This window comes from Vanacampus margaritifer, chromosome 19 (assembly GCF_051991255.1).
Source record: "Vanacampus margaritifer isolate UIUO_Vmar chromosome 19, RoL_Vmar_1.0, whole genome shotgun sequence".
Classification (NCBI taxonomy): Eukaryota; Metazoa; Chordata; class Actinopteri; order Syngnathiformes; family Syngnathidae; genus Vanacampus; species Vanacampus margaritifer.
In genome coordinates, this window is record NC_135450.1 from 18,231,886 (window position 1) to 18,249,666 (window position 17,781).

Sequence of the window (17,781 nt, forward strand, 5' to 3'; positions counted from 1 at the left end):
TTTATGACTTGAGTTCTCTTTGAAAATTCCATCTTTATTATTCTTTCTTTTCTTTTTTTCCATATCAATCTTTTTTTTCATTCATTTGTAAAAGAAAAAAAAGACGATTTCAAACAATAGCCTTCATCATCGAATGAAAGCAGCAAAATAAATTTCACATCAAATATTGACTTTATTCCATGAAAAAATCTCTTTCTTTAATACAACTTTTTCTTTTTTTCTTGACAAATGTTCAGCTTTTTCGGTAAGCAACACGCTTTACTTAATTTCTTAGTAAAAGTCAACTCGAATATTATTCTTTTGGAATGATGATGATGTTAAGCAACTTGACTCTTTTTTAGTTTTTCTCAGCAGGTGGTCTCGCGCCGGCCTTCTTAAATCCAGGAAGCGTCGGTCGTGTCCGACGCTTGCGTGGGGCTAAAAGGGTCTTGCCAGTGTTTTCTTAAGTCTGCGGACCCGAACAAGGTCCTGCCACTATTAGAAGGCTTCACTCCTTTTAGACATTGGTGGGGGGGTCGGGTCGGGTCGGGTCGGGGCGGGGGGAGAAAGTGTACGTCGAACTATTTTCCTCTGCTCGGCTCCCTTTTGTGCCGAGTGGAAATGAGCGGAAGGCCGCGTCTGGATCCCCAAATAGCCCCCGTGGGCTCAAATGGTGGACCACAAAGTGGGAATTCCCCAACTTGTGCTGCGAGGTCGAGGGTTCAATTGGAAAGGAAATACTCTTGACCTCAAACCAAAGTGTGATTTTTGGCCTCGGGTAGTAACGAACTCCATTGACTAGAAATTGCGCTTGTTAAGAAGAAATGATTTGTTTACTTTATGTGCTCGTCACAGTAGTATTTTTTTCTTTTTTTATTACACAGCAGCCGTCATCTCATCATTAGACTTGACTTTGGAGTCAGCCAGCCCTCCCTCACTTCTTGACTGAAACACGCAAGCGGGAGCAGGCAGCAGCTGCGATTCACTTGATCGCTTTCTCTCCCCACTTGAGTATTTTCAGTCGGTTTTCTTCAAACATGTTTCATGTATTTTGAAACAAATCCCGGACTGGACTTTTAAATGGAGATTTACTGGGAACGTTCCACAAAATGTTTGACCCCTTTTCCCAAAAACACAAATTCTTCCACGGCACCTTGGAATGTTGGGCTAAGATTTGGACTTTTGTTTGCCGCAGTGTCACGCAAACAAAGGCAGTTTCCCGCTGGCGCTAATGGCATAATTGTGGCGGCGTGCAGCTAGCACGCGAATGGCGCGCGTGGCCCCGCCTCGCTGCTTTTTCGCTCTCGTTCCATTATTCTAATGCACCGCCGCTGATGACCTGCTCTCACACAATTAACGCTGGCTGCAGGTGTGTGCGTGAGCGTGCGCTGCCTTTCAAGTATTTTGCTGCCCTCGTCTTTCCACGACCACACGTCGGCCTTTTGGAAAACGCCGAATGTGGAGCGCTCCATTTCGCTCCCTTTCGCTCCCTTCTCATCATTTGCCGCCTTTCCAAACGTGGCGCACTTTTTCATTTCAGTGCGTGAGAGATCTTGAGAGCGCGAGCTGTCGATTGTGCCGCTGTGCTTCTTGGCTCCCGTGGTGGCGGTCTTGGCCCGGGTGTGATCCTGTGATTGGATGCGGGGGTCTTTGGTGGCGGCTGATGAGTCAAAATAAAGCCAAGTGGCGAGCGGGCAGAAAGTGAAAGAGACCTGGGTTTTTCCATTTGTGGTGCCGTCTTTTTGGGGCGCGGACCTTCTCCAATCAGTGGAGTCCGCTTGCCCCGAGTCCAAATGATTGATCCTCCAGGTCTTCCTCTTTATACAACATTAAAAAACAAAGCATCAAGTTGCCGAGTGTGGGAAGACGCGTGAGCCTTGGCGGAGGTCCGCGTTCCCCCGAACTGCAATTTTGTGTCTGGCCTTTTTTGAAACAAGCGAAGCAAAAAGCGAAGTGTTTGATTGCGAGCGTGTGCAGCTGCTGCCAATAAGCTCGTCCGCTTATGAGATTTAGCAAGTCAACAGATGCCCCAAATGTCTGTTCAACATTTTCCAAACCTGATTAAAAGCATCCAAATGGCTGAGAAGTCGACGCAGATAACGCTTGAACCTCTTAATTTTTTTCCGGGGGGGATTTTGCCGGCAAGGGTGCGTCATACGTATTTGACACGTTTGTTTGGGTGAACGTGCCGATTACAGCAGATTACTTAACGCTGCCGTTCAAATGGGCCTTAAACACCACCCGGAAAACTGCTTAAAAACACTGAACCAACTCGCCAGGCCTGCACGTATTCACGAGGCTCGTTTCCATCTCGAGCTCCATCCAGGAAGCGGCACAAGTCGAAAGTCTGCGAGCAAGCCGGCAAAAGCCGCCGTGGGCCGATAACGCCGACGACACGCATGGGCCGCTAAGGCGCCGGTGATCCACTTGGAGTGGGCCGTTGGCGGACCCGGCCAGCAGAAGCCTGATAGATGCCTGAGCGGCCTGGCCTGGCAGCAGACACCCCGTTTTAAATCTGCTAGCGGGGCTAATCTCTAATCTGGAGATTTGCGAGATCTGTCCACTGTTCCTCTCGCTGGGTTGGACTTCTCCGCGTGGACAAATGGAGCAATCTGTGCCGGCTTCATAAAAAAAGAAGCGTTTATCCCCAAAATGTGTTATTAAAGACCATCTAATTCCCCCACCGGCGCCGCAACGTCCTTTTGCAGATGGGCACGTAATGCACAATCAGCCTGATTATAGGCTGCAACGTTGGACTCGGGAACGGGCCACGGCGGCCATTTTCCATCTCCTGGCCAATAGATGCCGTCCGTGCGCAGTCAGACAGCCACGAGGAAGAAGAATTTGCCTGGAACGACGTGCGGATTGCGTACGATGGACAGGCGGACCCACAGTTGGATTGATACGGAAGTTGATGGCAGGAGATCCGGTCCGGATCCGTTCCGGAGCCGTTCCGGACCCGTCCGGGACGGCTGAGAGCAAAAAAGTCCCAGCTGGGCTCCAGCTGACCCGCAGCCTAAGTGAGATGAAGCACAATGGATGGACGTACTGCAAAAAGCAAGCGATGCCGCATGCTGCGATCCAAATCGACTTCAAATGTCTGCATTTCAGCCTACGAGAAATGAAAGAGTGAGAAATGATGAGACCAAACAATGACGAGTTGCGGACCTTCAATTCCAAGCTCGAGACCAAACGCAAGCAAACACGACAGTGTCCGATATCGCCAAAGCAAGACCGTTGAAGTCCAAAGTGGCGAACGCCAAAACATCCCGCGATCCAACATCGCTCACGGCCGACAAAGCAAGACGGTCCGAAAGCAAAGCCAACCGGAACGTCCCCAAATGAGCTCCTGTGGGCTTTACTTGCTTCGGTTTCCAACAAGAGGCCACAGTTGAGGCCGTCCTCGTCCTGGCTCGGCTGCGGTCGTCTTTCCTTCGCAGCCGCCCAAAAACAAAAGCGGCGTCCCGAGCAGCAATTACGTCCAATCAAAGGCCTCAATAGGGAGCGAGACGCCTTTTTTGTTTGCGCTTTCAAAACGCAACCAAGAAAGGAATTAATGACTTAATTGCGGAGGAAAAGCCAGAAGGGAGAAACGACGGCGGCAAGACTGAAACGACGGCGGCAAGACTGAAACGACGGCGGCAAGACTGAAACGCGCGCCTGCGAGGCGGCGGATTGTGGAAGCAACATTTTTGGTGCTCCTCCAAAACAGATGGCGGCGGCGGCGGCGGCGGCTTGTGGTTCACGGTGCACCTTTTCGTCTCGTTGTCCACTCACGGAGATGTCCCTCTTTTGTGCCAACCCACCTGGAAGTCCACGTCAGGGTCCGAGATCGCAAGCTGAAAGTTTTTCCTGAGTGTGAAAGACGCCGCTTGGAACGAACGCGTGGCCGGTGGCGGGTTTGGCACCTTCTCTTCATTCCTCCCTCGCTTCCTCCCTCCCTCCGTCTCTCCGCGCCGCTGCCAAGCCTCTTCTCCTGCTTCACAGACTTCTGATTACTGTGGATAAACACACAAGAGGAGAAGCCCCCCAAGCCCCCCCCAAGCCCCCCCCCCTTCTCTATGCACACCAACTGAGACCTGCGAGATAACGCTACCTCCAGGAAATTCCGGCGCCGTTCGCTCCAGCAATTTCTTACCCCGTCCAAGATTTCAGCACGATCAAGTAATCAAGGCAAACGTCTCGCCGGCTTCTCGCCACCGACTTTCGTTGCTGCCTGAAAACATGTGACGCCGCGCACCTTTTTGTACAACGTCATCCATTTTGGGGTCCCGGGTGCGTACGCCCTGCGATTGGCGTCCTATTTTTGCTTCTAAACTTTCAGTCTCATGGTCGGCCGGTCGAGTGTCTTCAGACCCGGCTAGCGATTCCGCTCGGAGTTTAAAAAGAACAACAAAACGCAAGTGAAGCTTATAATGAATGTATGCTAATGCTAATGCCGGCCACGTATTAGTTATTCAAATGTGATCCTTTGAGTCAACAGTTCTGTTTACCGCCATTCCGCCGATGGTCCACTCAAAAGCAAGTGAGGAGAAGCCACACGGCCAGAGCCGCAATCCGACGCAACAAAGCCACGCGGCGGGATTAGCATGACAGAGCCGCTGCGCTTCACATGCTAACCGTAGCCTGCGTCACCTTTGGCCGCTACTTAGGCGTCCTTTTCCCTCCAGCGAGGACTTGTCCTTTCCTCGCCATCTGGTTCCCAGCCTTGCGCTCGTCCTCGCTAGACGTCTGAAGGGCCCTCCAGTCTCACCTTTGCAGACATCGAACCCCCCAGAAAAGACCACAGGAGGATGGCAGGATGCTTGGTGTGAATGTGGAGAAGAAAGGGAGGGGGTGTGCGGAGGGAGGGTTTAAATGTTGTGTGTGTGGGGGGGGGGGGGGGGCAGTCCCATTGATAGATTAAGGACCAGGTCGGCTGTACTTGAGAACTGTGCTTCTCTATGGCAGGAGGTGAGACTTGAGAGTCGGGTCACGCATTAGCATGCGTTTTGTGTTCATGCTCCGATTGCCGCTGGTGGGAAGGAAACGCGCACTGCTGCCTTGAGATACAAGCAGCCTGACTTACAAGTTTTTCCACCCGCGAGCCATCGTAATCCTGACCAGCCGCCACCGTCACGACTTCCACTTTGATCAAAGTCTTTTATTGGGACACGAAAAAGTGAGTACTTTTGCTGGCAGCAAAACAAACAAAAAAAAAAACGTTTCCTATTTGCTGAGCAGTATTTACGCAGCATTGCAGGCTTAAAGCTAAGTATGTAAATCTTGCTCTCACACGCGCTCGCCGGCGCTCGCCGCGTACGTTGCTTTGCCTGACTAATGACCGCAGTGATGACATTTGCCCTTGGGGAGGGAAATAATCACAAATGAGTCCCCGGCAGTTTTATCCGCCGCGTCGGCCTCCGCAAAGCTCCTGCGTGGCATCTTCAATGGCGGCACTTCAATGGCGGCGCGTGGCGGGAGTCTTGCTGGGCGGCGCCGGCCGTGCTCAGCAGTCGGCGCCGACTTTCAACCTGTCTTTAAAAACCCATTTTGGGGCGTTTCATTTTGCCCCGAGCCAAGCTCCTCAAGGTGATCCGGCTCGCAAACGCCTTTCAAGCGCAAGATCAAAAAAAAAAAAGAAAAGTCTTTTTTTTCCACCCGCCCAGAGTTGGCATAAAAAAAGAGAAAATTGCCCTCTAACGTCCCTGATTGTCGCAGCAAGGTCGAAGCCCCCGGCGTTAAATGAGCCCCAAAACAAGGCATCACGAAACAACGCGTTTCAGACGCCCGCCGACGATGTCCGTGTCCGATCACGACGGCGCTAATAGAGCCTTTTGTCGGATCGGGACGGCATTAAGATGGAATTTGTCAACAGTGGATGGACAAAAGACAAAAAAAAAACGGCCGTCAATAACTGATAGTCGAGAGCTTTTCCGTCATCGACGGGACAATCGACAAACATTTGTATCGAGTCTGCATTTTCCACTCAATCGTTTGTTGTGCTGCAGTTTAAGAGATGACGCGAACATTTACTGCCGTCGCTTTTGAATCGGTGGCGGCTGCTCAATAGAGGGCGCTAGGGTGCCACCCGACGGCGATCGCTACTAACGTTCATTGACACCCACAAACATTTCTGACAATATTGCTCGTACCCTGAGCTGTCTTGACGTCACATCTCGGCTCCAGCGCTGCACTTTGCCGGCGGTCTTGCCATGACAGAACTTCTGCTCATCAAAGTTGACTTGCTGTCTGTTGGAATTTCGTTACAGAATTAAAACTAGCGTTTCTTTTTTTTAACAAATTTACTCAAACGTATCTAATCAAACTATATTCAGAAGAAACTGGGCCAAAAGAAAAAACAGATTACTTGAGTCTTTCTTCATCAGAAATTGCAAACAAAGCTTCTTGTTGTCAAAAAGACATCCAGACTTTCAATCTTGAGGTGACAAAATGCTGCACGGCTCCCGCAGCGTGAGGAAAGAGGCGGAGTTTTACGACAATGAAACGAAAATGTGAAATTGACCATATTTGGATCTACGACACCGTTTTCGAATAGAGATCCACAATAGTCCGCGATTCATCTTGAAATATGTTGAAAACGGGCTCATTCAAAAGTATTCCACTCTGAAAGCGGACGCAAGGTCAAACTTTGAGCCGAGGCTGCTAACGCGCTCGCTCGCAACAAAAAAGCTGCTTGTTAAGGCGCCGCAGCCGTCCGGATGCTTGAGATCTTTCCAAACGCTCGTCTTGTTGCGGCGAATGAAAATGGATGCAAAGCCAGCGCGGCTGCGAAATGCTTGAGCTGAGTGCGATTCCAGCTGCGGTCGTCATTAGGTCGCCTCTTTAGTCTAATTGATGGAGTGGATTCTCATAGCGGGCCTCAGCGGACCGGGCCGGAGCTCCTCATTTATTTGGACTCGTCTGCATTTGCGCTGTTTGCGTGCGTGCAATAATTAGGACTTGGCACACTTGAGACACTTGCGAGAACGAGCACAACAAAGCGCCGTAATCAGCACGTGCGCGTTAGCATGCGCGATCACACACATTTGTCGTCCTAATTGTGCAAATGTGCGGGCGGCGCGTGGATGTTTCCAGGCTGGCCCTTTTTTGTCGGCGCCGGCGACGCTTTGCATTTGCTGAAGGATCCCGACCCTTCGCAAATGACAGGTTTTCCGCGGCCCGCCCGTTCGTTCCCCGCACATCAGGTGCTTACAAAAGACAGAGCGCTAATGCATCATCTAATTGGCCGAAGCTCCTGCCTCCGCCTCTCCCTCCATCACTCTATTAGCTCAGTAATTACCCATATGCCTCGGCGAGGCGGGCGTCCAGATAATGGCCGCCTCAAGGGCCCTTGAGCGCGGCAGAGAGGGGCCGCAGTCTGTCGCCGCGGGAACGCTGCGAGCTCTCCCCGACTCGCTCCCGGCGCCGGCAAACGCACAATAGCCGTGAAAAAGCCGTTTGGCAAGTTTGGACAAATGCAAATTGGCCGCACTTGAGAAATGTTTTGTTGTTGATTTGGGACGGGAAGGAGTCCTTTAAGGTCTTTCTTTCCACGTCCTGCTTGCAGTTTCTGGAAGGGACTTCCTGTGGGGGGGGGACGTCTGGAGATTCTGGGTTTGTCCGGGCCACATCAACGAATCCGCTCAGAAAGCCTTCAAACAAACGGCAACTCATCCAAGTGACAGACGAGCAGAAAAGTCGAAGAAGACATTTGCGGCGCGTCCACAAGCAACGAGACCCGAAGTACGACGAGCGTCAATTTGGCATTTCCGACTCCATGTTTCTTTACGGCCGTAAAGAACAGCAGGAAATGTTACGACGGCGATCGCGTCTCCCGAAATACTTTAATTGGGCCGAGGCCACGCTTGAGCCGTCATCTTCAATCCGCCCGGTTTTCATCTCCTTTTCAAAATTTGCAATCCTCCAATCGGCCATCTTTAGCCTCTTAATTGAAATCACATAATCTGCGGCAGAATGCAGCCCGCCGCCGGTCATCCCTTCCGACGGGAATACAACAAAAGGCTTCTTAAATAATTCCCCGGCTTTTTCAGCGTCATATAATATGGATTACCGCCGCTCGTCCCTGCAGCCGGCATGCGGTCTCATCCCTCCTAAAGCACCCAAGGCAGATTTGGTGACACTCAAGCTAACCGCCAGTATGATCTCTTTTGGAAATCAGAGAAATAAATAAATAAAAGCCCTCCCGCTAATGCTAATATGCGCTCTAAGAGGGTCTAAGGCTGCATATCGGTGGACTTAATCTGGATTTGAGGCCGGCGAGGTATCTTTGCGAGATCACTGTCGGGTCCTCGGCCGGCCTGAATTTCCTCTCTCTCTCTTTGTGTTAATCTGTTGGCACGCAGATTGCGCTGGACTAAGGTTCAAGAGGGAGGGATTAGGGCAGATCCGAGCAAAGCGGATGCCAAATAAGGGCCGGGCATGTGCTCGCGCGGTCCGAAGGGAGCGCCGGGCCTCCTCCTTCGCATAATTCCCCTCTTCAAATCTGCGAGCCGCCGCCGCCGCCGACGAGCGCGGTGAGTGCAGCACCCAAAATCACATGAAAAACAGCCGCCGTGTCCACTCTGCAAATCCCAAACCCTTTTAGAGCTACTTGACGAGGACAAGTCCATCTGGAGTGGACATCCAGCTCGCATTACTTAGCGACATTCGACTGGATGCTGTTTATTTACATCACAGCGTCCAAATAAAGCACTTTCAGAAGCTAAAGCCGCCCGCTAATGCCTTATTACGAGCATTTCCGTCACAGAGCCAGAACACGGACAAGGTTTGCCACTTTTAATTGTTGCCGCTCCGTCCAACGAGGCCTCGCTTTGTGTCCGACTGTGGCGAGCGATAAAATCACTTCAGGTAAACGAGTGATTGCAGTGGAGGACCGCTCGAGTACGGTTGAGCAGTCCTTCAGCCGCTTCTGTTTGCCAAATGGAGCCGCCGAGTTGGGAGGATGAGGAGGCTGGAGGGGTCACTGTGGGGGAGGGGGTCATCGGGAGGAACCCCCCCCCCCCCACCCCTGTCCAATGGCGTTCTCTGCAAATCCTTAAGCCCTCGCAGCCGCTCTTCCACCAGCGGCGGCTAATTGAACAATCGCCATCTCTCAAATGCTTTGATTTTCTGCAAGTTGTCAACAAGAGGACTTGGACGTGCTGCTCTTCATGGAAACGGTGAAAAAAAAAAAACAGGACTGGAATCAAGCAAACCATGGAACAAAAACAGCACAAGATGAGAGACAAACACCAGCAAAGCAGACCAGACCGCCTCATTCAACCCCTCAAGCAACATTCGGTTTGCCAGCGACCTTGAAAAAGTCATCTGATTAACCAGGATACCTTTTCAGACATTACTTAAAGATAAATCCCGGAAAGAAACACTGCGACCGATGCTATCCGTTAGCTCGTCTATGTTGATTTCCATGATGTGTTAGCATTAAGCTAGTACGGCAGTAAACTTCTTGTGGGAGTTTGAAGCTGTTTGAAGTCCTGGCAAACTGTTGACTCGCGTGGGAAGGTTTTGGTTAGCACGGCTGCCTGCGTGAAAGGCGGTCCGGACCGCTTCTGGCCCACAACCGGACGGCGATCAATCAAGCAAATGTTGGTCTTTGACTTGTCATGATTGCTGCCTATTAGCGTCTTGGCGCTTTTCTGCCGGCTTGCCAGTGCTTAATAGCTCAATGATGGGATGAGCGTCCAGTCAGCGAGGACGGAGAGCACAACATTTTAATGAAGGAGGCCGCAGCGGCCCTTCAATCATCTTCCACGTCAAGATGTTTCGTCCCGTCTCCAATTAGCGAGCGCAAGCGGCGAGATGTCGTTCCCTCTGCCTTTTACGGCAAACAAGACATTTGTGACCCATGAGCGAGCAATAAGGACGCAAACAAACGCTGATTAGCGCCGTCCGGCAGGGCTCCTTGGTACGTTCTTGTCCCGGATTGTTTGGCGCGCATCTCATTAGCTTCAGATGAGGACGCTAATGCGACTCCTCACGTCATCCCCGCAGCATCAGTTGGCGCTCTTACCAAATAAAGCTTGTGTAATTACGAGCTCCGTTTTTTTGGTCGCAATTATTATTGTCCTACTTTCGCTCAAGAGGAAACGAGCGTTGGCAGAGGCCAAGAAGAGAAAAAGCACAAACACGTTGAAGGCACCAGGAAGAACAAAAAATAGCGTCTGGCGACCTTGTCATTTTTGACCCCTTGTTTTAATGCTCAGTCTTGTTTTTGTGGTTTTATAGGGTTAGGGATCTTTTTCTGCCGGCAAGTCAATTTTGACGATTTGTTCGTTTGTAGTCGTCGGCGTGTGCGGTTGCGAGCTTGGCAGTTTTCAGAACGATTCTTAATTCTTTCAAAAAACAAAAAAGCCCACTAAGAAGATCAGCGTCTCGCTGTGCGGTCAACAGCGGCACTTGAACCTTTGTCCATTATTTGCTGTCTTGTCAAGAGACGAGGAAGAAACGTCTGTCCAAGCAGCAGAAAGGTTACATATCGAGGGACGGACGGACGGACGGACGGACGGTGGAGCAAGACGAGAAAAGCACAACTAAACCACTCGATGTGAGCACTTTTGTGACCGCTTGTTTTTGTTTGCAGATTGATTAACAAGCACCACAGAAAAAAAGAGAAACAGTCAATAATCTGTTGTCCCAAATGATTTGTAATCACCCTTTCAAATATTTGTGCGTCCTTTCGGATTTCTGACGGCCACACAAACAACGGGAGGAGGCGACGAGGGCGGGCGGGAAAAAAAGAAAGAAAAAAAAAGCTCCATCCAGAAAACGAGCGAGAGAGCAAAAAAACAATCCACAAACAGTCAGAACGCGGCGACAGAAGAGTTTGAGGACGAACGCTGCTAATCCCGACCTCGGCTAATGCTAAAGCAAACGCGTGCTTATCAAACGTGTCATCGAGTTGCAAAAACAAGGACGTGCCGCCGCTCGGCTCTTTGTTCCGTGATTGCGAGCAGCTTTGGATGGACGCGAGGCGGAAGCACGGACGCCGACGCCTTCAAGAAGCAGCACAGAACTCGGCAAGCTCATCTTCCGATCGCCTTTTCGTTGCCATTTTCAGCGCGGGTCGCAAGTGGACTCTTTGGGACCAACCGTCCCTCGTGATGCTGCCGTGACGAATATGCGCTTCTTTTAGGGTTGAGCAGGCTTGTTTGCTCCAAACGTACCTTTTACCCAATTCTGGCCAAAAAGTCCAAACCTTGGTCTCATCAGACCGTAACACATTTCCCCACAATGTCTTGTAACCATGACAGTGAACATGAATTTGCCTTCAAAAGGTGTTGAATGACATGCAAGTCAATGTATGGGGATGCGACATCGGCCAGCTATTTGTTAGCATTAGCCATGCTAGCGGTGTACGATGTTAGCGACAAGTGTGTTTTCCATGAAGGCATTTTCTTACTCTTTATTTAATAAAGCCATTGAAAGAGCACCGGCGGCTTAAATAACAACCAGAAAACAATTTAAATTGAATTCAAGCATCTGAATTTTGTCGGACAGTATGAAAACTGTCGAGTTGAAAGGTCACGGCCAGCCAAGTTCAGCCAAGCTTCTAGTTTTATGTTCTTCTTGAACTTTCATGCCGAACTTTTTGTCTGTTTAAAAGAAGATGGCGTGCATCAACATGTTGACTTTTGGTTGGCATCTGCTGACGTGCTGCACATGCGTGTGTGTGTGTGTGTGTGCGTGTGTGTGTGCAAGTTGCAGGAAGGTGAAGCCCGGGGCCGACCCTGAGGCTGGCCCCGGGGCCTTGGGGTCACGTGCGCGTGCGTGGAGCCCCCCCGTTCGCACCTGTGAGTGTTGGCACGACTCCGGCTTTATGCTAGCAGTTAGCGGGCTTCCACGTCCAATAGGCTAGCACCACGCCGATATGTTGTCTCGCGCGCTCTACTCGACGCGTTCCAAACAAGCTCGTGATGTCGTCAACAACGCCGAATGTCAAGAGATCGTCCGGACGCATCTCGCCGTTCCTTGTGTTGTGCAATATCGTCCCCGCCATTGTGCAAGCTCGTAAACACACTTCATATGCTGGAGTGGGTGCCATTGTTCCTCAAGTGGCGGCGGCGGCGGCGGCGGGAAAGGGGGGGGGGCGAGTGTCGCCGCTCTCCAAAATGGACATTGGCGCATCTCCGGAAACAATGCGGCAAATTAAAAAAAAAAAAAAGCCTTGACCACTTACCCAACTGGAAAGAAAATGAGGCCAACACAAAGCGCCGGCTCTTCTGTTCACACCCTAAACGGCGTGAAGTGGAGCCGGCGTCATTATCAGCAATTATTGGAGCCCTTCACACACAGTTTGCTCTTTGCGATGCATTGTGTTGTGCGCCGCAAAATCACTCAGGGAGCCCAACGTGTGCGTGTGCGTGTGCGTGTGCGTTGCAAGTGGTCAAGGTAAGGCTGGACACAAATATTGGGACACCTGGTCAGCAACACGCGCATTTGTCACATGGTGTCATTGGTGGGCGGGTCCCTTTTTTTTCTTCCAATTGTTATTTTTGCTACCTCGCACAACAGCAACAAACGACTGCAGTGCAGTTGAGATGTCCAAGATTGAAAACATGCAAAAGTCTGCCATGACCAAAAAAAAGAAGAAAAAAAGCAAGTCCGTAGACGTGAGGTGAGAGACGCGTGGGTGTTTGGCCACGGCGGCGCCGGTGGCACGCGAGCTTAACGAGAGGTGAGCCAGAGGAGAACCGGCGCCGGCGCAAGGGCAGACGGAGACAAGCAAGCTGGGAAGACGCCAGAAGGAGGAGCGAGTGATCGATGGCGGCCCGACAGGACAAGAAGCAAACAAAGAAGCCGAGAATAGATGGCAGGTGAGGAAAGTGGCAGCGCAGGTGAGGAGGCGCAAGAGTGGAGGAAAAACAACAATTAGGCTAACCGTGTAGCATTTGCTAATCACATTGAGGCGCACACATTTGCCACTCTTTTCCACACTCAATATTCAAACACATAACACGATATCAACAATCAAAAGTCCTCTCAAGTCAAAAGAAATCTCTTGGCAGTTCAATAAATGTGCTGAACAACGAGGCGCTCTGAAGTGGACGCGCCAGCGCCAAGCTCTTGTCCACATGCTGGCTGTCAAGTTGCGCTTGGAAGAAAAGGAACAAAATCTTCCCACCTCCGGCTTTTTGGAGTCACTTGCAAACACTCGCAGCTGACAACGAGGCACTCAAAATTAGCTAAGACATTGGTTTATCTGAATTGTTAGTTAGCTTGCACATTGCACGTCGCAAAAATCGCCATTATGCATTCAACCCATCCCGTCCCATATAAACCCCGCAAATGGGTCTGTTTCGGAATCGTGTCTTCAAATTTACGATTCATACCCGCCGCCACACAATAAAAAATTATTGAACACAAAATGAGACAGTCCCAACTTGTTAAGGAGTTTGGGATGGCGGCGTGAAGCCCCCCCCCCCCAACAAAAAAAAAATCCCCCCTGCCCATAAAGCTGATATATGGTTGTGGGACGGACGCGCCCTTGTCACACGCTGGCATCTGGAGGAGCTGATGGATGGAAGGCGAAGGCGGAGAAAGGAACGCCGCTGATAGGGAGATGACAGTGATGGAGGGCGGGGGCACGCCAATGACACGTCGCACACACGTTTGGCAAAGAGGGGGGGGGGAAGAAAAACAAGAAACACAAGCATGCCTGTGAAGAAAAGGTTTGTTTCTCCGTCCAAATCTGTCAAGCGGTTTTGCCACCCGGAGGCCGGCACGGCCGCAGCCTCGGGGCGGCCCCGGGGCCCTAAAGCCCTCCGAGCGCACGCCGGGTGGCGGCGCACCAGATCGGACCGCAACGTGCACAGCTGTGCCTCACGGGCTGTGCCGGCTCCTCCAAGATGGCTAAAGGGGACGACGGCTCCAGGATTTTTTTTTCTCTCTTGGGGCTGAAGGGGGGGCTTGAAAAAGGGGGGGCTTGAAAAAACAATCAAATCCAAAACTGGGGCTGGAGAGAGATTTGTAGCGCCATCACGCCACCGTGTCGCACCTTCCTTGTGGATGGCTGCGTTTGCTCGTGTGAAAAGCAGTTAGCCTGACGATGGTGTTCCCAATGACGTGTTAGCATTAAGCTAGCAGACTTGAAGTGAGACCATCGTTAGAAATACACAAAGTGTCATTTTCCGTTTGAAAGGCCAAAAAATGAACAATAGTTGGAAAGTTGAAAAAACATTAAGCGTGATTGTAAGTGTAACAGTTTGATCGAATAATTATTCATTCCGGTGTTTACAATATCAAGAAGTCATTTACATCAATTCATGTTTGTATTTGATATTAATAAGTGAAGATGTCATTTTTGCTTTTCTTTTTGCACGCGTACAAGATTTGCACGTTCGTTCCCGGGTCGTCCTTTGGGTTCACTCAAGACGAGAAAGAACGACGCAGCCGGCTTGACCTCAAGGTCATTTCAGTCCATTGATGCTTATTTGCTCAAGGACACAAACGGACTTCGACATCTCAAGACTTTTGTGGCTGCGGCCAACGAGGCTTTTTGTGTGTTTGTTTTCACTGTGAATTTATTCGCTACTTTGTAGACATTCGTTTTGTTTTTCATACTCTTAAATATGTCAATTGTATTTTTGCACTTTTTACGGTCCGATGGAGAATTTGAAGAAAGAAAAACTCGGAGTTTGTCTTGCCTGAGACGGACTTACAGCGCGCACTCAAGGCCTTCTTGTACTTTTTTTTTTTTTTAACGAATCCTATTTCCACTGAACCGGATGCGTTGTTGTGATCTTTTGGATGAAGGACTCGCGCGAGGTTTTCACTCGTGACACGGAACGTTATTGACAAGCCGCGCTCGTGCCCCTGAGGAAACCTTCACAATTCAATCTCATCGATTCCCCACACAAGAGCAGAGGACGCCGCCTCCGGTTCGAACCCGGAGTCGTCATCACACACCCAAAAACAGTTGGCACAATCCCCCCAGATGTCTTTGCGCGTTTTGCTTTTGTTTCTGTTCGTTTCGACGATCATGTGAAGTGAGCAGGAGGAAGGGCCAAGTGGGTGGGTGGGGGGTGGGGGGGGTGAGAGTGGGTGGGTGGGGGGTTAGGTTGTTGTATGGGTGGCACAAAGTCCATGTGTTGTCTGACCTTGGTCAGTGGTGAGGGGACCTCGTTTCTTGCCAAGCCAATCAATAAGCTAAACAGGCGGAGGGTGGGGGGGGGGGGGGGGGGGCTGTGATGGGGGGGGCTGTGATGGGGGGTTATTTGGAGCATGGGAAGCCAAACTCAAATACTGATAGGTTATCTGTCTGTCCCAGCACCACTTCTGTGCAAATATTGGACCAGCACATTTTTCACGGTGACTTGCATTTGGATACAAAAAAAAAAGAGAGAACGAGCGAGGGGACGAGCGAGGGGACGAGCGAGGGGACGAGCGAGGGGACGAAAGCGGGTGCTCTCGATGTTGAGAGGGGGCCAAACGTGTCGTCAATTTCAGCAAGTTCATCAGGGGTGCTGGGTTCCGACCCAAAGTCCGGTGGCGTGCGCACGATACTGATTGAAGTCAATTGAAGCGACCGTCGTCTACCAACGTTCGTTCCAAGAAAGGCCACGCCCACTTCAACTTCACCGTCAACGCAAAACAGCCAAGAAAGAAAAAGTCTTTCAAGCAACCACGTGCCTTTTTCTGTCAATAAATCAGCTTAGCTTGATGCTAACAGATAGCGTCAGCATCTTTCATATATAAGATCATATTGATGAATTGTGTTGGGAAATAGCAGTGCAGACAAGAAGGGGATTTGTTGTTGCCGTGGCAACCGCAAAATGGCTCCAATAATGCCAGCTTTTACTCAACAGAGCTTGCTTACTACATGTCAACACTTTTATATATTCTTTAGCGCTAAATGGAACTTGTGTGTGCGTGCAATAGAGCGCCAGAAGAATGGCCCCTCCCTAAATGATGTGCACTCCATGATGGCAGTTGGATGTGATCAATAATAGATGAGTGACACACACCAACGCCTCTGGAGGCGCTCCAGACAATACACGCACACACACACGTGCGCGCGCGTGCGTGTACTGTGCACAGGTTCCAACAGCACATCCCAAAAAGTCCTACTTGGAACGCGGCGTGAGCGCTTCGGGGGTGTCGCGAGGTGGAAGAGCGCTTTTGCCATCAGGTGCGGCAATCAAAGGCGAGACGGAAGCGTGACTTCAAGAGCAGCGTGCGGCCAAAGCGCATGAATAATTGCAGACGGGCGATCAAAGCGCAACTGTGACATGAAATAAATGAATTAAAGGTTGGGGGGGGCGGAGGGGTAATAATAATAATAATATTGCCATCTGGATGCAAGAGTTTCCTTTCCATGCTCACGAACACGTTTCAGTTCTCACTTTTTCAAACCCAAAAAGTTGCCATTTTTCATATTTTCATTCATGTCATTTCATTTGTGTAAGAAAACAGTAGAAATATGCAAAAATATTACATTTGAAAATAAAGCCCAACAAATATGTATATGAATTCACATTATATTTCATTCAACATCTCATTTATCATAAATTGTCTTTCAATTTTCAGTTATGATCTCATATTTCATTAGCTTTCCATTTTGGAAGAATACATTTTATGCATATGTATTAGGGGTGCGCATCTCTGCAAAAAAGACGACTCGATAAGCATCTTGATACGATTCACCGACGATTGGATTTGAAAGCCGATGGATTCTGTCACGGTGGGTTTGGACGACCCAAAAGGCAGGAGAACCGCGGCAGGGGTGCGAGCAATGGCACTGAAAACGCTTTCTTGAACAAGAACACGAGCAGCGGTCCGAGATGAACAAAACCAGCAACGATCGGAAAAGACCACAAATCAAAGTCACAACAAAACACAAGCGTGGCGACAGAAACAAGGACCCGACAAGGACCGAACCGAACCAGGAACTAAATACAAGCCGAGCGACGGGACAACGAGACACACCTGGACAAGACACAAGTGGCCGAGGGAGACGATTGGACGACACGACAGGTGACGAGCGCAGGTGCAAACAAAACCTAACGAGCAAGACAGGACGCCGATCAGAACACATTCGGTTCGATTCTGATTGGTTCGACTCAGTTGATGTGACGCGACAAGTTGTGGAACGAATTTGTCACGACTTTAAACGAGCATTTCCTTCAAAAATTTGATGCGGATTTTGGGAAACTTTAAAGTGATTCCATTTGAATTATTTGCATCTTTTAAATCAAAGCCTATTTTCCAATCCAAATGAGTTCTTGTTAGGCCCCTAATATATATATATATATATACTGTATAGTGGTTGTACCTGTTTTCAGCTGTTGCTAATATTTTGTCTCTCTTTGGTGTGGTTTGTGTTGCGTTCCAGTTTTGTGGTCTTCATTCGGGTCTGGCTGCCGTCCCGTCATTTTTCTCATTTTAACTTCCAAACCCTGCATGTGTGTCGCTTGCTCGTTTCCATTTCCCGCCTTCGCTCGCTCTCTTGCTCACTGACGCTGGCCACTGCTCGACCCCCCCTCCCCGTCCCCTGCCCCCCCCCCAACCATCTGGGCCTCTCCTACACATGCAACACACACGTGGACGTGTACACGAGTAGCGCGAGAGCATTCTTCCTCAGAGGAGTGTGTGAGAGACTAAAAGGACTTGCGTGGGCCAGGTGGACAGCTGCTACTTAGCGGCTTGACAGGTCGGCCAGCGGAGTCGGGAGGCAAATCTGGCCGCCTTTCTGGTCCCAAAGAATCCTTGACGGCCACAATGCGCAGACGCGGCGGACGCTGGCACTTGTACGTGCCGGCCGGCGAGGGCTTCGCTCGCTATTTTCATTTTCGAGCGTTTGCA

General features: G+C 50.3%; 1 long non-coding RNA gene across 4 annotated transcripts in view; it reads right to left on the minus strand.

Moving 5' to 3' along the window:
• Positions 1 to 4,012: 4,012 nt before the first annotated feature.
• The window catches only part of LOC144039044 (uncharacterized), an 89,683-nt gene continuing 75,914 nt past the window's right edge, over positions 4,013 to 17,781 (minus strand). For 3 of the 4 annotated variants that reach the window (XR_013289332.1, XR_013289331.1, XR_013289330.1), the window contains one exon: positions 4,013 to 6,210. This is a non-coding gene — a long non-coding RNA (uncharacterized LOC144039044). The remainder of the gene's footprint in view (positions 6,211 to 17,781) is intronic. The other variant, XR_013289333.1, reaches the window with a different exon arrangement.